This window comes from Orycteropus afer, unplaced genomic scaffold (genome assembly GCF_000298275.1).
Source record: "Orycteropus afer afer isolate SDZICR_OR568_19922 unplaced genomic scaffold, OryAfe1.0 scaffold00119, whole genome shotgun sequence".
NCBI lineage: Eukaryota > Metazoa > Chordata > Mammalia > Tubulidentata > Orycteropodidae > Orycteropus > Orycteropus afer.
In genome coordinates this window covers 5,899,805-5,921,793 of record NW_006921706.1, presented here as the reverse complement: position 1 = coordinate 5,921,793, position 21,989 = coordinate 5,899,805, and positions in this window count along the sequence as shown.

The window sequence follows — 21,989 nt, the reverse complement described above, 5'->3', positions numbered from 1 at the left end:
CAGAAGGAAGGTTGGGCATTCCTACTTCCGTAGTGATACTGCCTCAGAAACCCAAGGAGGGGTTGCTATGAGTAGGGGCCGACTCGATGGCAAATAACAACAACAACAACAACAACAATTTGTCATAGTTTGTGGAATCTTTGGACAGACAAAAGCTGATTATGTAGATGAACCCAACACACGCATATACATGAAAGCAACTCTTCAGCATCTTTGTAGTGAGAACAAAATGTTCAAAATTGGCTTAAGGTGGAAGGTGTACTTGGTACTGAACAGGGCATTCAATAATTATCTTTTCTCTCTCTTAAGTTTAGACAACAGAGACCAAGTGAGCCGATATCTTCTATAGGCCAATAGGAAGGTGAAATAGAGTAACATGCATTACATTTTGTGCACTTAAAAATAGCAAGAGAACATTCCTCTGACTATTTAAAATCTAATGGGAAAGCATTCATTGATCCCTGGCCCCTGGAAACTTTATAGGCATGGAGAGGCAAAGCAAAGAATCTCTGTGTGTTTCCTGTGTTTGGCTGCCTGCAAGAGCTTTCTTATGGGAGTCCCCTCAAATGCTGCTGGGAAAGAAAGCAGCATAGATTTTTCTAATTAAAGGAGCCCCTTGTTTTAGGAAGCATATCAATGAAGTCCTTGGTTTAAATTCTATTTGAACAACTACCTTGTAATTTGCAATGCTCATCAGGAACTATGTGTCATTAAGCAGCACAATGTGACTCTGTAAAGGATCCATTTTAGAAATTACATTCCATTCTCTACTTGTCTTTTCCAGGAGGAGAACCCAATATTAGGGGGAAGTCACTTTACTCCTCGGATTCAGCTCATGTTCTTATCATTAAGTGTGAATATAAGTCTTTCTTTCTTTCTTTCATTCATTCCTTTTCTCTCTCTTTCTTTTTCCCCCTGCCTTTTTAAAGATTCTGAAATACATCAAATAATTTTTACATCTAATAATTAAAATTTCAGTTTTATACATTCATATCAACATTTGCTAATTGTTGTAAAGAGAACTGATTTAAGTAGAATCAGAAACTTAGAGAAATCCTGTATTAATTTCTGAGTAGTTTTTACTTTAAGAAAAACATGAGATATATGATATATGCACATCACTATGTTTCTCACAAATGTGGCATGGACATGCCCACACACATGCAATTAATCCATTCATATTTCACTTTTGTCCTCATCCTCAAAATTAAGCACTTTATATCTCAGTGTTCTCTTTCCTTAGTCAAGGTTAACAGGTGGCAATATCCTCCAATTCAACCCTTTTCTGAGAGAATGTAGAAAATTAGCAAAATCAGTTTTCCAAACACAGTCATTTTGTTATTCTTTTATCAACCGAGATAGCTAGTGCTGTTTTCTACATGTCTGCTTCTCTGGCTGTTGTTGTTGTTAGTTGTCGTCCAGTAGGGTCTGACTCATAGCTACCCTATGCACAACACTGCCCAGTACCGTGCCAGCCTCACAATGCCTGCTATACCCATTGTTGCAGCCACTGTGCTAATGCATCTAATAGTGGCCTTCCCCTTTTTGACTGACCCTCCATTGCTCCAGTGAAATTGTGTGTTGAAAACCAGAATTCAACACGTATATTTCATATTGACCATATTATTTAGTGTGTATTTTTGCTTTAAAACTTTGCTGAGAGACCAGAAAGGAAATAATATGAATATAGAAAAAAATAGTACTTGTCCTCAAAATTGCCTTATGTCTTAGAAGCAAGGTCTTGTCTTGTGCTGTTCGGTTGATTCTGACTCTTAGAAAACCGTAGGACAGAATACAACTGTCCCATAAAGTTTCTCGGGATGAAATCTTCATGACAGCAGATCACAGGTATTTTCTCCTGCTGTGTGGCTGGTGGATTTAAACCATCAATCTTTTGGTTAGCAGTCAAGAACTTAGTCTTTGTACCTCCAGGGCTCCTTAGAAACAGGGTAGACTATTCTATTGTGCAATAAATAGCAGTAAGGAGTTGAAAGGACCACACCCTCATGCCTCTACTTTCTCTTGGGTTATATTTCTAATATAATAAACAGTTATTACATATGAACTAACTCTTCTTCTGTTCAACTCGTTAAATTCTTCATGGTGCACAAATATATGTTAAAATCACTAAAAATACTAAAGTCTAACAAAATTAGATTCTATTATTCTGTAACAACAAAAAAAAAAAAATCCTTTTGCCTAAAGCCTGAATCCTAAGAAATTATTTTAAAGGCTTATTACCAATTAAATATATATAAAATAAATATATCTCGCTTATTCTATTCCAAGTAGACATATCTAATTTTCTCATTTTGAATACAATTTCTTTAGAAATTCTCAAATTTCTTTTTGGCATTTCTGGCACAGCAAAGAAATATACCATCATGAGATAAAATACATAGAACAGAGGGGAAATGTAACTTATAGTCTGAATATTTTGATAAAATTAATAACTCATTTCTATCTCCTGACTTATATAAAAAGCCTTAAGAGTAAATAAATACAGTAACAATGAGCATGCATTTTGATTAGCTCAACAACATTTGCTATAAGAGTAAATTTATTATTATTATTTTACTTGTAGTTATCACCACTTTAACTAGAAGAATCCTCACTTGTCTTTTTATTTTTAGGCAAAATAGTCTATAGGTATGAATTAGAGCCTAAACTCTAAAGCACTTGGTTTGTTGATCACTGTGATTCTCATTGGGAGCTGTTAACTCCATTTTGTGTCATGACATATGTTCAAACACAATTTGCATTCTTTATGCTACTTTCCCAATGCCTGCTGACCATTAAACCAGCAATGTGGCTATGTTTAGACAAGCCTAAGACAAGCCAAGGAAGAGACAGTCAGCCTGTCCTCGGGAAATGTGTGGTTAAAAGTAGAGTAACCATTATGGAGAAAATGCTCATACAAAGAACTAGGAGACTTGCCTTGGAATTTACCAAAAGTAGCCAATCAGGTGCATGTTATCTAATTTAAATTAAGGGTTGGCACCCACTCCTCAGAAGGAAGGTTGGGCAATCTAGTTCCATAATGATACCACTTTGGAAACCCAAGGAGGGATCACTATGCATTGGATCCATCTTGAGGGCACATAACAGCAACAATAATAACAACAACAAGAAGTCTTGGTAATATTTTGTAACCACCTCTTGTAGCCACAAGGGTCACATGATCATGAGTCATACCCCAACCACCACTGAGCCAGGTGTTCAAAGTCCCAGAACTAATCTTGTAAATTTTTTTAACTTGCAATTATGTGTCTTTCACAATCATGGTCTTTCTGTAAGGCCCTTTTCAGTAATCATAGATTGACTTTTCACCAGTCATGATCTTGTAATGATTTCATTTCCTATCATATATAAGGAGCTCTGGTAGCATAGTGCCTAGGGCACTTAACTGCTAACCAGAAGGCTGGAGGTTCAAACCCACCAGCCATTCCTTGGAAGGAAGACTGGGCAGTCTACTTCAGTAGTGATACAGCCTCGGCAACTCAAGGAGGGGTTGCTATGAGTCGGGGCCGACTTGATGGCACTTAACAACAACAACAACAACATCATCATATATAACAAACTCCATGCTTGTGATTAAGCAGATTCCATTGGCCTCTGTATTGTGTGCATACTAATGGTTTCCTTCATCTGGATGATTATGTCTGTTTTGTCTTTGTCCTGTTTAAGGTTTAATAAAAGAGTCTTTATAGAACACGTTTGAATCTGGGGAGACTTTTTACCCTAGCACAAGTATTGTATTGTGTGTTTCTATTTTCTATACTAACGATTCTCTAGCAGGCAAAATGAGGTTACCTCTTTTCGGGGAAAAGGGTAAAGGAGTGCCCAAAAGTTTGGATGAATAACTAGAATAATAACATATTCAATGTATCTACTGTTTTCAGAAATAAAGGTCAGAAAATAAAGCTCAACTAATGGCAATACATTGAAATACATAATTGCAATGATTTGAAATGCATGGTGAACATGAAATTAGAATTGAGTAGGAATTGGCTCTCAGATTTTGTCTGGGAAACTGGTTGTTTGGAGTGACATATGCTGAGATGAGAAAAATGGGAGAGAAAATAGGTAGGCCCTGTTATAAAGGCTAAAATGAGATTGATGAAAGTAAAGAATTAAAAAATTATGGTAATCATCAGGGTCTCTGGTTTTACGTCTCAGAAAACTGAAGGGTTGCCTGATATCATTACATTACTACTATGCTTTTGTTTATATTTCACTCTCAGGAAATAGTTAATTTTTTACTTTTAACTTCAGTCATTCCCCAGAAAGTGGGCAATTTGTATATGGTAGAGAGTAACTTTTAATCAAATCTAATTGGTTTCTTCTTCCTTTTCATAGGTGAGTTCACCCTTTTTATATTAGTTTAACGATAAATGTCATATGTTTTGTCATAATACAGTCATCTTATTTCATTCATCTATTCATTCACTGCGGGGTGGAACTCTGGTGGCATAGTGCCTAAGGTATTTGACTTAACCAGAGGGCTAACAGTTCAAACACACCACCACTCTTTGTAAGGAAGTTTGGGCTATCTACTTCTGTAGAGATACCACCTCAGAAACCCAAGGAGTGGTATCTATGAGTAGGGACTGACCCAATGGCAGTGAGTTTGTTTTTTTATTTACGTTTTCATTATTTAAGGTTCCCTTGCATGTTCATTTATTTTCTTATTTGATATGGGGTTCTTTGTTCTTTCTTTTCTTCTTTGATGCCTTAGTAGTTTAGAAATATAGTATAATTCTAGTTTTATTAATTGCACTATACATGATTTAAAATAAAATGCCTAAACTTCTATTTCTAAAGTTATTAAAAGATGGAGAAAGACCAGAATAATATAGTGATTAAGGATTAAAACTCTGTGTTCCAATGTCATCTTTCTACCTCTTAGCTATGCAACTTAAAGAAAATCATTAAGGTCTCTGTAACCTATCCTGGTGCTCTTAGTTCTCTTATTTGTAAAATGGGACTAACACTAGTACTTAATACCCCATAGGAGACAGTGGTAGCTTAGTGACAGAATTCTTACCTTCCATTAGGTAGATCTAGTTTCCATTCCTTTTTCAGTGTACTTCAAGCCAGCCACCACCTATCTGTCAGTGGAGGAATGTAGTTGTTTTGTTGCTAGACAGAATTTACCAGAGCTTATAGGCTGAAGCAGATTAGAAAAAGAGGCCTCTAAATTTACTTCTAACAAGTCAGTCAATAAAAATTCTATTGATCACAAAAGTCCTATTGCATTATGCATGGATTTTCCATAAGCTGGAGGCCAAATCTAACAACAACAACATCTTGTAAGTGTGTGTTACAAGCACCCAAAAATATATACCTGGGATGAATATGTATTATAACAACATTGCAACATAAAATAACTGCATAACTTTCACATATTCTGTAAGATAGTTCCTTTATATAATTATTCTTTTTCTACAGTTTTGCATTAATTGTCCATTAAGCAACAATTTCTAAATTTATAATCTTTAGTTTTTATAATAATACAAAAAGATATAATTATCACCAATATTACCTAACATACACATAAGAAGACCCAAAGTCAGAGATTAAATCAGTTGTACATGATCACAGAACTACAAATGAAACACTGTCTGAAATCCAGAACCATCTACTACCAAAGTTTGATCTTTCCCTGCTTTCACTTTTATGTTTACTTAGAACATAGTCTAAAATCCATTATCAGGATTGGAAGAAGACTCCTTTACAACATGAGATATGCAGATTATACAACCTTGCTTGCTGAAAGTGAAGACATGTAGCACTTAGTGATGACGGTCATGACTACAGCCTTCAGTATGGATTATATCTGAAAGTAAAGAAAACAAAATACTCATAGTTAGACCAATAAATGAAATCATGTTAAATGGCAAAGAAATTGAAGTTGCTGAGGATTTCATTTTTCTTGGATACATAATCAATATCCAGGTAAGCAGTAGTTCAGAAATCAAATGACATATTGCTCTGAACAAAATGACATATTATTGTATTGGGCAAATTTGAAGAAAACAAAGACCTCTTTAAAATCTTTAAAACAAAAATAGTCACTTTGATGCCTCAGGTATGACTGACCCAAGCCATAGTATTTTCAAAAGTCTCATATGCATGTGAAAATTGAGGAGTGAAAAAGTAAGACTGAAGAAATGACACATTTGAATTGTGATGTTGGTGAAAAATATTAAATATACCATGGACTTCCTGAAAAAGGAACAATTTGTCTTGAAGTAAGTACAGGCAGAATGCTCCTTCAAAGTGAGGAAAGCAAGACTTCATCTTGCTTGCTTTGAACATGTCATGAGGAAGGACCAATTGTTGGAGAAAACCATGCTTGGTAAAGTGGAGGGTCTGTGAAAAAGAAGGATATCTTCTGTAAGGTAGATCGACACAGTAGGTGCAACAATGGGGTTAAACGTGGCAGTGATTCTGGGATGAAGCAGGATGAGACAATGTTTATTTCTGGTATACATGAAGTCACCAGGAGTCTGAGCCAATTCAACAGAACCTAACAACAACAAAAACAGTTCTTGAAGCTTGGATCTTATCTGTATACACATATTGTAAAGTCACCAAAGGTAGGATTAGATCACAAACCTTTCTCCTGTCACACACCTCCTTGTCTAGCATAGTATTATTCCTGAGAATATTATAAATAAAACCCCAACAAGGAAAGTTGAAAAATATTTGTGATAATTATTTTTTTCTAAAGGTTATTGATGTTTTACCCCCTGAAAAGGTGAAAGTTCTTATGTACGTCTTCTATGAGAATTGTTCTATAAGATTTTTTTTTTATTTTCTACATGTTTTAATTTTGAAACTCAATATTTTCCTAGGATGGTTTTCAAGATGGTTAAATTCAGCATTAATTCTTATTTTAGAAGTAATTAAATGAGATTGTGAACTGCGCATAAAAAATAATCATTTTGCCAAAATATCATTGCTTCCTAGACTTTCAGTCCAGATTTTACAAGTATTCCTTTATTTTTGACTATTTAATTTTATTCTCAATTAGATTTAAATAATGTTTCTAAAGGCAAACCAGTGTGACCACATGTAAGTAATGTGCAGATTAATGACTTTTCCTTCCTACTGATCAAATCTCTCACTTAAATGAGATTCAAGGATTATTTTCATTTTAAAAATATACTAAACCCAGGTTATTTGCCACAACAACCATGACAATAACACAAATCTCATTGTACGTAATATGAAATCTTAAAATCTCATCTTATTAATTGAAAACGGAAATCACTTGAAGAAGAGATTTAAGGATTAATTTTTGAATCACTTTTTAATCTGCTTTTTCGTTTTTCATTAAAGTGAAAATTTATACAGTCCTTAACCTTTAATCATTTTTCTTATTTCAATATATTTAATCCTAAGGAACAAAGGTGCTATATACCAAAGAGATAGACCAGAATATAGACACTTATAGCCAACTAATTTTTAAACCATGCATTATACAATTAAACATTTAAAATATAGCAGCTTCATGACAGTGCTATTTTCACAAGCCAGTATGCAATGAAAGAAACTTTGCTGTATGTGATATGTTAATATCTAAGTTTGAAAGTGAACTCTGCCAGGTCAGTTTCTGCATGTGTAAGATGTGTGAGTAAATTACCTTTTTGATAATAACCCTTCACACTATCAAATTCCTATTAAAGTAGAAAACTCGTCTAGATAGGATGTAAGCATGTTTTTTTTTTTCCCCCTAAAATATCCAATTTATCTTTGTGCAGCTAATGTTATTAGAAAATATTTAACTGAAGTATATATTAACAAATCAATATCAAATTTGCACCATTAGCCGTGTCTTAAGGAACACTGGTGGCACAGTGGTTAAGTGATTGGCTACTAACTGAAGATAGATGCAGCAGTCTGCTTCCATAAAGATTTAAAGCCTTAGAAATCCCATGGGAATGTCTCTCTGTTCTACCAGGTCACAAGCAGTGAATCAGAATGAACTTCACAGAAATTTGCTTTTTTTTTTTTTGTACCAATGTCTTAGTTGCCTAGCTTTGCTGTAATACACACAGCACTAGCAAACAGCTTTGTTGTTGTTGTTAGATGCCTTGGCGGTGGCTCCAACACATTGCAACTCCATGTACAGCAGAACGAAATACTACATGGTCCTGTGCTATCCTACAGTCTTTGCTATGCTTGAGCAGATCACAGCCGATGTGTCAATCCATCTCATTGAGGTCATTCCCTTTTTTCACTGGCCCTCTAATTCACCAAGCAAGATATCCTTCTCCAGGGAATGGTTCCTTCTGGCAGCATGATCAAAGTAAGTGAGACAAAGTCTGGACATTCCAGGTTCCAAGGAACATTCTGTCTGTACTCTTTTTAGGACAAGTTTGTTAGTTCTTATAGCAGTCCATGATATTTTCAATATTTTTCACCAAAATCACAATTCAGAGGCATCAATTCTTCTGATTTCTTTACTGCTGCTTTCATGGGTGTTGATTGTGAATTGAAGTAAAATTAAATCTTTGACAACTTCAACCTTTTCTCCACTTATCACGATGCTGCTTGTTTGTCCAGTTGTAAGAATTTTCATCTTCTACATGTTGAACTGTAATCAATACTGAAGATTTTGTTGTTCATAAGTAAGTACTTAAAGTTCATTTTCAATTTAACCAAGCAAGGTTATGTCATCTGTATATTGCAGGTTGTTAATGAGTCTTCCTCCTATCCTGATGCAATGTATTTCATATAGTCCAGCTTTTTGGACTATTTGCTCAGCATGCAAATTGAATAAGTATGGTGAAAGAATGCAACCTTGATGCACACCCTTCTTGATTTTAAACCATGCAGTATCCCCTTGTTCTGTTGGAATGACAACCACTGGAGTGGGTTTAATGGACAGAAATTTATTTTCTCACAGTTCTGGGGATTTAAAGTCTAAATCAGGTCTTGGTCATGTGGATTACTTTCTTGTTGGTAGTCCTCAGTGTTTCTTAGATCACTGATTTGTGGATACTCCTAACAGGACCTCTAACTAATCTGCTTTCTGTATCTCAGACATGATTAGGTTTAGGACGCATACTGCACTGATAATGGCCTCATTAACACAATAAAAACAATCCTATTTTCAATCAGTATTATATTCACAGGTATAAGCATTAAGATTTCAACACACATTTTGGAGGGAAATGATGAAATCCATAATAACTAGGCTCTGACCTTAATTACCCAGTTATAATAATAAAAAAGAGGACTCATGCCTTTATAAGAATTAGAATTTAGAGGATTAAAAAGAGAAAGAAATGCATAATTTCAGTAATGTATGCTAAATTGTAGAAGAAGGGAAATCAAGACACTATTGGGGCAATTAATGGAGTGCAACTAACCAGAGTTTAGAGAGGTATTGAAGATATAATAATTTTGTTTGAAATATGTTCCTGGATATCTATGCTCTCTTACACATAGTTTTGTTCCCATTTTATTTGGATTATAGCCATCCAGATTAGAGACAACATATTGTGGTCACTGTTGATGATAAATACATCTATATGTTGAAGTCCTGGCAATAGGAACATTATTAGACTTATATTTGCAACTTTCAGTATGTGCCACAATGTGAGTCAATATCCATGCTGAGCTTCTTTCTTTGTATGTTGTTGTCAGTTGCCATCTTGTCAATTCTGATTCACGGTGACCCCATGGGTGTCAGAGTAGAACTGTGCTGCATAGAATTTTCAAGGCTGTGGTCTTTCAGACGTGCATCACTGGGTGTGATTTTTGAGGCCTCTCTGGATGGATTCAATCTGCCAACCTTACCCGTAGTTGAGAGCTTAACCATTTGTACCATCCAGAGAATCCTTTCTGTGTGTACATGAGTAATTTGACCTAGTGTGTGGGCAAGAAAAAATACCGTAGGTTTGATCAAATGTTAAATAGCAGGATTTGTGTTATCAGAGATGCCTTAGTAGCATTGCACCACTTTTGCATGGATAGTTAGATGAATTTGAATAAACTCAGTCTTGTTTAAGCCAAAAATATTCGAGGTCTCTGCTGTATACAATAAAACTCTATCTTACCTAGTAAATGATTTTGTAATAGGAGTGGAATCTAAATATAAAAAGAGCATAAAATATGTGGTATTGGCTTAATGGGTTAGCAGCAGGAAAACAACCCCACAAATATTGGAAAATGGATAGCATGTGACCATTGTTATGAGTGCTCACCAAGCCTGTAGTTTTGGGCAATGTAGTTCTATATCAGTGCATGTCAACAGGAATACCAGTGACATTTTGGGTATGATTGTTTTTATAGTGCAATACTTCTCTGTGCAGTGCAGCATTTCATGTTCTTGGCACCTAACCATTAAAACCCCTACTCATCTGTCAGCTTGTTATACTGTGATGGCTTATGTGTTGCTGTGAGGTTACAGGCTATGACACCAGTACTTCCAATTCTAACAGAGTCATCTATGGTGGACAGGTTTCATGGAGCTTCCAGACTAAGACAGACTGAGATGAAAGACAGGGCCATCCACTTCTTAAAGAATTGGGCACTAAGAACCTTAAGAATAGCAGTGAAACACTGCCTGATACATTACTGGAAAAATTTATGAAGATCTATGAAACACTGTCTGATACAGTGCCAGAAAATGAACCCCTCAGGTCAGAAAGCCCTCAAAATACGACTGGGGAAGAGCCGCCTCCTCAAAGTAGAGTCTACTTTAATGACATTGATAGAATAAAGCTTTCATGACCTTCTTGCTGATAGGGTATGATTCAAAATGGGAAGAAACAACAGCAAGCTTCATTAATAATTAGAACATGTAATGTACAAAGTATGAATCTAAGAAACCTTTTCTATTTGGAATGTCTAATGATGCTTCTGTTTGGTTTTGATACCATACTATCAATAAACATGTACACTCATATAATTCTTCCTAGTTTTATTTTATAGAAGCAAATCACATTTGACAGTATCACATAACAGCTACTATTAATACTCCACTTTATGTCTCCAACCATGTAGTCACCTGCACCTGTGGTGGACTGTTCTTAGTATGCTAAGCATTCTCAAATCTAGTGGCAAATCAAGTGCTTAATTTGCATGCATGGTAGAGATGGAGTGACAGAAATTTAATGTCCCCTACTTGTTATTTGCCATTGAGTTGGACCCAACTCATAAGGACCCCTCTTTGAGTTTCCCAGGTGGTATCACTATGAAAGTAGATTGCCCAACCTTCCTTCCAAGGAGTAGCTGGTGGGTTTGAACTGCCAGCCTTCTGGTTAGCAGTCAAGTGCTTTAGGCACTATGCTATCAGAGCTCCTAATGTCCCCTACAGTAACCCTCAAACTAATGAAGGAAGGGTTGGTGGACAGCTACTCCAGCTTCCTCATCCAAACTGGAAAAATTCTAAAGTATATAATGTATTTAGTCAGAGAATCTCTCATACAATTGAAATCCAGTTGCCCAGTCCTCTCAGTGTATAATTTAATGACCTTTCTTTTCTTTCACTTTTTTCACTCCTTCTCTTGAACTTACCTCTTGGTTAAATTCTGAGGAAACCAAGCTAAGACAAACTTTCAAAACCAGTATGAAGAAAATGTTGTTGTTGTTGTTGTTATGTGCCGTCGAGTCGGCCCCGACTCATAGCGACCCCTCCTTGGGTTTCCGAGGCAGTATCACTACGGAAGTAGGATTGCCCAACCTTCCTTCCGAGGAGTGGCTGGTGGGTTTGAACCGCCAGCCGTCTGGTTAGCAGGCAAATGAAGAAAATACAGGTATTAAATAAAGTTAAAGAATGATGGAAAAAAATACTAACCCAAAATAATAGATAAATAAGTAACATAAAACCAAAATCAGCAAAACATCATACTTACAAAATTTTTATTATGTTCTATGCAGAAAGATCCATATCATCAACCAAAATCCTCTTTGTTTTTCAAGAATATGTCAAATTCCACCTCAAACACAAAGTTTTACTGATCAACTCACCTGGATGATTGCTGTGGACATTAGTTTCACACCATTCCTGGCACTTACTTCGTACTATCTGCAAGTTCTGGTGGCATAGTGCCTGAGGCATTTGACTGCTAACCAGAAGCCTGGTGGTTCGAATCCACTAGCCACTCCTCAGAAAGAAGATTGAGAAAGCTACTTCCCTAGTGATAGTGCCTCGGAAACCCAAGGAGGGGTCACTATGAATCGGATTCGACTCAACAGCAGTGAGTTTGGTTTTTGTTATACAGAAAGATCCAAGAAAGACAATTTTATTTTTTCTTTCTTTCATTGGGAATAAACCCGTTGTCCTATTAAAAATATAATTTTAGACAAAAATAGTGGTAAGAGTATTTTAGTCTCATAAACTTATATCCTGTAATGCATGAAATCATGTCAACTTGTGATCATTACTTAAAAAACAAAATGAAACAAAACACTTCATACCTCCAATTTGATTATCTCTAGATCATATAATTTTAATAGAATTTTATAGTATATGGAATCTAATTATTAGACAAGTTATACTCTTCTAAAACTTGATTCTTGCATTTTACTTTGGAAGCTACTGGGGTTCAGATAACTTTTGCAACTCATCCATAAATGACACAGAGCATTAGAAACATAGCTAGGAATGAGACTCATAATGCCTTAATTTCCAAGTCAAAATTCTTCCTACCTAATCACACTGTATTTATCTTACAAGGGTCAGGGTAGTTCAGTGTTTTATATCATTCAAAGAATGAATTCACATACTGTTTATTCTGACACTATTAGAATTTTATACTTAGGCTGCATGTGTAGAAAATAGTGGTAGAAGTTAGGACTATGTGTTTGAATTCAAAAGAATTTTCTACATCAAGAGAATATGGGGAATAGAGTTCATCTCCAGGCTGTTGTTTCTTCACTTTTATTTATTTTATTCAAGGAAATGTAAATTTCAGAATCCAAAGCACATTATGATAAATTAAATGTGTAGAACTAGATAAAGTGAATAAAATATTTGTGCACAGATGTGAAAGAAATTTACTTTTGTTAAACTACACAAATATGATAATTGTTAAATAAACTATCTCATAGTTCTCTGGGAAAAATGTTTAAAAATATAACCAATTAGTTACTTTCATTTTATAATAATGCATAATAATGACGGAAATAATGTTCACTTCTACCAATTTCTAATTTTTTTATTAACTTTTCAGAAAAAAAGCCTTCAATAAGCTCTATATTAACATATATATATAATTTACTGGGAGGTCTGGTGGCATTGTGCCTAAGGCACTTGACTGCTAACCAGAAGGCTGGGGGTTCAAACACATCAGCCACTAGTCAGAAGGAAGGTTGGGCAATCTACTTCTATAGTGATACCACCTCAGAAACCCAAGGAGGGGTCGCTATGAGTCGGAGCCAATTTGAGGGCAATGAGTTTTTTGGAGAGAATTTACTAGTTTAAAGCACAATAACTGTCAAAAATATATTTAAATTTTTGGTTATAAATTATGGAGATTTGTCTTCTGCTTTAGTTTAGATTTTATTTATGTATTTTTGAATTAAATAGATTTGGTTAATATTTTTAAAAGCAAAGAAAAGAACTATTCTAAAATCTAGATCTTATTTTTCTCTAAAATATATTTTTAAATGCAATTATCATTTCTCTAGTTATTTATATTACACCTCAATGTAAAGAAAACAAAAATCCTCACAAATGGACCCACAAACAGCAGCACTATAAATGGATAAAAGATTGAAGGTGTCAAAGACTTCATATTACTTGGTTCTATAATCAACACCAATGGAAGCAGCAGTCAAGATATCAGAAGATGTGTTGCATTGGACAAATCTTCTACAAAGACCTCTTCAAGTGTTAAAGAACAAAGATGTCTCCTTGAAGACTAAGGTGTATCTAACCCAAGACATGGTATTTTCAGTCATCTCATATGCATGTGAGAGCGGGATAATGAATAAGGAAGACAGAAGAAGAGTTGATGCTTTTGAGTTGTGATATTGGTGAAGAATACTGAGAGTACCATGGATTGCTAAGAGAACTAACAAATCCGTCCTGGAGGAAGTGCAGCCAGAATGCTCCTTGGAATTGAGAATGGCCAGATTTCATCTCACCTACTTTGGTCATGTTGTCAGAAGGGACCATTCTCTGGAGAAAGATGTCATGCTTGGTAAAGTGGAGGGCCAGCATAAAAGGGGAAGGCCCTCAATGAGATGGATTGACATTGTGTTCGCAATGTTGGGCTCATTCATGTATGTTGTTGTTTTGTGCCTTCAAGTTGGACCTGACTCATAGAAACCCCTTCTTGGGTTTCCAAGGCAGTATCACTACAGAAGCAGAATGCCCAACCTTCCTTCCAAGGAGTGGCTGGTGGGTTTGAACCATCAGCCTTCTGGTTAACAGTCAAGTGCCTTAGGCACTATGCTATCTGAGCTCAGGTATAGCAGGGATCATGCGGATGGCACAGGACCAGGTAGTGTTTCATTCTGTTCTACACAAGGTTGCTATGGGTCAGAGATGACTCGACAGCACTTAGCAACAACAACAATTATTTGTTGATTGTAGGACCATATAAAGGAAAAGTGTGATATTTGCATTCTATGTAAACTAAGCGTAAACTGATTTGAGATGCACCTTTAATTTGTTATATATATTTAATAAATTTGATTTATCTGAATGTAGGAATACTGCCTGGGCAACCCAAAGAGGGGTTGCTATGAGTCAGGGCCAACTCGACGGCACATAACAACAACAACAACAAATGTAGGAATATATGAATTTTATTTTTCAATGCTATTCATGTTCCTTTCACTGAAAGCATAAGATGAAATAAGTACCATTTGATTTATTAGAGAAGATGAGTAAACATATTTTCATTTTGAAAGATGTCATTCTTGGTGAAATACAAGGAGTATATTTGAAGGACAGTCAACTGGATAAAGAAAATCAAGTTAATCTGATAATTAAGTCATAATCCCAGTGAAAGGTGATGGTTATTTGAGTTAAGGTTGTAGCAGGGAGGTTAAGGTTGTAGCCTAGCTGATTTACCTGACTCAGATTCTGTGAGGTACACAATCTCTGCCCTCCATCTTTGTTGTGTGCATCATTTCAGAAAATGCAATGACCAGATCTGACTTACAAAAAGGGAGCTCTGGTGGCATAGTGCCTAAGGTATTTGACTGCTAACCAGAAGGTTGGCAGTTCAAACCCACCAACCATCCCTTGGAAGGAAGACTGGGCAATCTACTTCCGTAGAAATACTGCCTCAGAAACCCAAGGAGGGGTTGCTATGAGTTGGAATCGACTTTTACATGAATCTTTCTAAATAATAATCTATTTCAATTTATCCATTTCATTCCCTATAATACAGGGCAAAGATTAATCTGGATCATTCCCTTTAAAAAGTAAAATATACTTGGAGTTGCTTTGGTGAACAGAAGTGGACCCATTAAGACTAATGAAGAAAGGCATACAGTTGATATGGGGAAGATACTATTGCCAGTACTTTTTTTAGGCTGTCTGAAATTCTTTTACATGTAGAAATGAGTGCCTTTACTTTTGCTCAGTGTTCGTCATCAGCTGAAACCCATGTGCTGGTTCATTGACTAGATGACATTCTGTTAGGTGCTCTGAAGAAAGACCCAGGCAGAAATTTGATTTGACTCTGCTGACCAAAAAGTAGAGAAGTTGAGAAATGGAATATGACAAAATCATCAAGTGAATACTCCAAGTAGGGATGATTTTAAGTGTATCTAGTGTCTCTTGAAATTCCATGTGTGAAAATGAGGACTTAGCACCTTTGTGACCCTTTTTAATATCTATTTTAAATAGGTACCTTTTTCATTGCTTCAGCATAAGTTTGAGAATCATAGAGTTCTCATGCTCATGATGACAGACATAGATAGCGTTAACCATTTGAAATCATCATGCCCTTAAGAAAAGACTACTATTTCCTTCTGATCTTTTGTGTGGTTTGTACTTGACCTATGTAGATTTCTTTTAGTCACTGCACTCCTAGAACAAAGTTGATTTTTAACTGAGCTCTAAAATATTTTTTATAATATAATTTCCCCATTAAAATATTCTGTGTTCCCTGAGGGGAAAACAAAAGATCATTTAGCAATAGAATAATAGGTAAAATAGATTCTAGGCTGAGAAATGTACATGGTGAGCCTGGGACATTTTTCTGCCAGTAGAAATTAAGGCAGTTACCAAAGACTAATAGATGTGTGCCAAAAGGACATAAAAGCCAATACATAGGCTTTCTCATAGGCTAATTATGGACAATTTGATCATCATAAAGAATAATGAATGCAACTGATTTTCAGATAATCAACATGTAAAAACCAATGAGTTGATTGTAATCCTTAAAAAATAGAAAACTAAAAAAAATCTGTTTGGTTATGATTAAAAGTAGCTAGTGTTGTCCTAACTGAAAAAAGGAAAAAAAAAAAAAAATCATGCATGTTCCCTTTTTTTATAAGCTCCATTTCAAGGTATTCAAATAGTTTTAGTTGACAGGAGCAGCTAAATAATTCGAGGGATCCAATGAAAAATAAAAATGCAGAGCTCCTTGTTCAAAATTTACTAAGAATTTCAAGATAGCAACTGCGTAGAATGAAACCAAGCTTGAGGCTTTTGAACATAAAGGTTGCATATCCATAAAACTGGTCTTACTAGTTGACTAAATAAACAACAACAAAAATCTATTTATTAGAAAAGAATAATTTTTGCTAATAAATATAGTAAAAAAAAATAACAGAATTAGATAAATCTATTATTTCTATAAGGAGCTCTGGTAGCATAGTAGATAAGGCAGAAGGTCAGCAGTTCAAGCCCACCAGCTGCTCTGTGGAAGGAAGATGGGGTGATCTACTTCCATAAAGACGTATACCCACGGAAACCCAATGGGTGTCACTATGAGTTGGATTCAACTTGATGCAGTGAGTTAGTTAAGTTATTATTTATATTAAACCAAAGATAATGGATTCAAGTAATAATATAAAATGGAGGAAGAGAAAGAGGGAAAGTAGACAGGGAAGCTTACAGTGGAAAGATCAAGCTGCCGTTACCTATTTCCACTGATCAACCTCTCACACCTAAAAGTAGGGAATACAGGCACGTGTGCCATCTGATGTGTAGTGATAGAAAGAACAAAGTGTGATTATGAAGCATTATTGTCAAAGGGTGAAAAAAAAAAGGAACCTAATCTTAAGAGGGCTTTAAAGGTCACTTCTATTTGTAGGGAAAATTAGAAGAGAGATAAACAAATAAAATGCACAATTAGCCAAATAGACAAAAATGGAAACAACTAATATCTTCAATGAGTAAAAGATGTGGTAAAAAGGATTAGTATTTGTATGATGTGTCTGTGTGTGCACTAGCCATGCATTTTGTCTTTCAAGAAAATAGCATTATGATTTAAAGATTCATAGTAATCTAAAATATATTTAGTGCTCTACATTAAATTTGCTCTTAATTCATTCACCTAGCCACCAATACAACCATCAAAAGAATTATTAAGCAAATAATATACACTCCTATTAGATTCTGTATCTGCAAAGATGAAAACTGAAAAACACAAATGGGTGAAGAGGCAAGAAAACAAGTAATTATAATAAAATGTGAAGGTCTTTTTAAAAATTAGAAATGGGGAACAGGGTTTATTTAGATCCAAATATACCTTACGCTATGCAACACAACCATTGCCATGGAGTCAGATCCGACTCATAGCAACCCCTCCCTGGGTTTCCGAGGCAGTATAATTACTGAAGTAGATTGCCCAACCTTCCTTCTGAGGAGTGGCTGGTGGATTTGAACCGCCAGACTTCTGGTTAGCAGTCAAATGCTTTAGGCATTATGGCACCAGACATTAGAGACATATTAATCAAATGCATTTTATAGACCTATTTCTTTTCTTATTTGAAATAATGAAATATATGTAAAATGTTAATATTAATTTTTCATTAGATAATTGAAAAGTTATTATAAATATTGTCAATAGGATAAGATTATTTTGGCTATGTAAGAAAATTTCATCTATTTCATAGATACATACAAAAGGATCCTGGGATAGAATAAAAAGTATACATATACTTTTAAATAATACAGGACAAAAAAGAAAAAAAGAGACAGAAAAATATGTTAATATTTTGGTAGTGTTTGAACTTGAGTAGGTGGTGTATGGTGGCTTAGTGCCTAAGGCTTTTTGACTGCTAACCAGAAGAGGGGCAGTTCAAACCCACCAGCCACTCCAGGAAGATTGGGCAATCTACTTCCATAGGGATATCGCCTCTGAAACCCAAGGAGGGGTGGCTATGAGTCATAAATGACTCTATAGCAGTGAGTGTGTGAGTGAGGGGTGTGTATGGATGTGTCAGAGTTTATTGAACTAGTCTCTCTACTTTTGTGTGTATTGAAATTTTATAAAAATTTTTAAAAGAGAATTTATTAAAAAGCTATTATGTTTATGTCACTTTAGTAATAATGGAAGAAAGAGACAATGAAGAATGAATTGAGATAAGTCAGAAGATTTTGACTATAGCTTTCTAGGTTGTCTGATATCCTTTGTGTCTTGTGTAAAGAGTCCCTTTTCTTCTGCTCAGTCTTTCTATCATTACCTGAGAGCTGAGTGCTTGCACATTGGCTGCATAGCAATCTGTTAGGTACTCTGCAGAGTTGAACAAACAAAAATTTGGTTTCACCTTAAGGCCTAAAAAGTAGACAAGCTGAGAAATGGAATATGACAGAATCAAAAATGAATCCTCCAAGTAAGGACTGTTTGAAATGTGACCAGTGCTTTTTGAAAAGTTCAAGTGTGAAGATGCAGAGACTAAACTTCTGTGGGGTTTTTTATCTTCTAATTCAATATGGACACTTTTCCTCACTGCTTCAGTGTGTGTTGGTGAATATTTTTAACCCTATAAAATAAACATGCCCTCAAGAAATGATGATCCCAAAAGCCCAACTTTGAAATTCTTTACCTAAATTGTACAAGTGTTTTAAGAGACGGAAAAAACTTGAAAGGTTCTGTTAGGTGGCCTGAAATTTCTGGCTGAAAGGTGAGGTGGTCAGAAGTCAGAAGATAAAGAAAGTAGTTGTGTATTCTGAGTTGAAAGATATGTTTTCCAGAGTACAGAAGATAGTTTATACACTTCTTATTTGTTCTCATTTGTGTATCATTTACAACAGAGAAGTGATACAAATTAAACAAACAGGTTTCCTAAAATAAATAATGTGTATGCTCATCAATGATATAAATTCTTAAAACTACAACTTTTGCAGGAAAGTAATTTAGAATTGGTTTTGGCATTGCTCCTTAAGCTATATATCTAAATTATTTCTCAATAAAGGACTCATAAAATCAAAAACACCCTAATGAGTTGGATTATGAGCAGTGAATTATTCATTTTCAAAGGCAATACGGGCTTTTAGAGGTAGAGTAGTGCCAAGGTAGGTAAATGGGATTGTAATTGGCTATAATTGGCACCCATATGAGCTGTTAAATTCTTACAGCCAAGTGTAATACTTTAAAAAAGGGTGAGAAATACTTCCCTTACGTTGAAAGCCAAGAGAGAAATCAAACAAATCCATTATTTTTCTCTTAGAAAGAAAAGTTAATCTGTGTAAGCAAAATATATGCATATCTTCTCTTATGGGATCTAATATTGACTATACAATAACATGTGATGCTTACCAACTAACATATAAAAACCTATCCATGCTGAATAATTATAAGATTTGGACTCAATATTTATTGTATTGTAACTACTAATAAAATATTTTGTCAAAAGAATGAATATGTTACTATAATATAAGTTTCATAATACTAAATACTGTATAGCATATTTTATAATGATCAGAAGTCACTACCTTAACTGGCATGGTTTTTGGCTTGTCCTGTATCTGAACATACATTCCTACATACATTTGGGAAGTTCCTCCAGTTTATGGGTTTTCAAAGCGTCAAGTATTGGATTTCCCAGGGTTCCTTTCAGCTGTTGTTAGGTGCCATTGAGGGGGCTCCAATTAACAACAACCCTGTGTGCAGAGTGGAAGTACGCCATAGGGTTTCCCAGTCTGACCTTTCCGAAGCAGATTGCTAGATGAGGTTTCAGGCAAATGCCCTTCCTGTTAGGCATGGCTGCCTCTGAGTATCAAGAATTGTGGGAAAATCTCTGATGTGAGCAGGGGTGGCAGGAGGACTAATTCCTTAAATGCTGAGACTGGTTCCATTGCACACTGCATCATCATTGCATCATCAAGTGGGGCCTAATGATCTGTAACTGCGAAGGTGTCACCTTAGCACATCCATTGTTAGGTAGAATTTGGGATATTTATTTCTCTCTATGTAGTTCTAAACCTGATTTGACAGCCTTTCTGGAAGATTCTCTGAGCTATCTGATATTTTTTTTTAATACTTCTTTAAGAAAATCAGCAAGATTTGCCTTCTTTTGTCAGGACTAAGAGAATTCTGGTAGTGTAGTGGGTAAGACATTTGGCTGCTAACCAGAAGTTCAGCAGTTCAAACCCACCAGCTGCTCTGTGGGAGGAAGATGAGACAATCTACTTCCCTAAAGATGTACACCCTTGGAAACCCAGTGGAGGGTACTATGAGTCATTATCCACTCATTGACAGTTGGGCTGGTTTTTTGTTTGGTCAGGAATAAAGATCATGACAGAGAGCTATGTGCAAAAGTGAGTTCCAGGCTCGGGTGAATAAGGAAGGCAATCTGGAACTGGCTACTGATTTGGTTAGAACCAAGGGCAATCCTAGTCCAACAAAAAGTAATCTATAAGGATGTGAGATTTCATGACCTTTGTAGTAAAATAGTAATCAAACTTCATGAGTGGTCACCTCTAAGAATCTGAGAGTTAGAGATTCCATAGAATAGTAGGGAAAGAGAATGAGGTATTCAAATATTGAAAGTTACAGTATTTCAATAACTTTATAGAGATATAATTTAATTTAAATATCATAAATTTTACCTATTAAAATATACAATTTGATTTGCAGTACATTTATAGAGTTGTGTCACCACATCCATAATATAAATTTAGAAAAATTGTGTAATCCTGAAAAGAGACCTTGTACTCATCAGCAGTCAGTTTCTATCCCCCAACCCTAAGCAGACACTGATTTATTTTCTCTATCTACAGGCTTGCTTATTTTGGACATTTCATAAAAGTGGGACCATATAATATGTACACTTTTGTGATTGAAACAATGTCCACCCTCTTATGTTCATCAGTGAATTGAGGTTCATCCATATTGGAGCTTGTATCAGTACTTTAATCCTTTTTATCACCCAACAAATTCCATTGTATGAATATAATGCATTTTGTTTATTCCTTCATCAAAAACTATACCAATATCAGCAAAGTTGAAGCTCCTTATAGCTCTCCTGATCACAAACCATCATCTCCATAGAATTAATCACTATCTGGAATTATCATAATAATTTTTAAGCATTTAATACAGCTTCAGGACTTAAGCAGAAATATTATATAAATATTTATATTCATATTAGTTTTACCTAAATATTATGTACTTGGAATAATAGCATATATAGGACCTAAGGCACTTGACTACTAACCAGAAGGCTGGTGGTTCAAACCCACCAGACACTCCTTGGAAGAAGGTTGGACAATCTACTTCCGGAGTGATATCGCCTCGGAAACCCAAGGAGGGGTCGCTATGAGTCAGGTTCGACTTGACAGCACATAATAACAACAACAATGTAACTTTGCACTGTTTTTTTCCACTAAATGTTATAAGATTGATTATGCTTTTCTTTCAATGGTGTATTTCTGCAAAATCTTCCTATTATAAAAATGCATTGTAATTTATTTATACAGCAGTTGATAAATATCTTATTTGACTGATTTTTAGCTAATACTAACCTTATTGCTACAAACATTCATGTGTACACTTTGTGATGCACATGTGCAGATAAATTTTAGGGTATATATACCTAGAAATGGGATTCTGAGT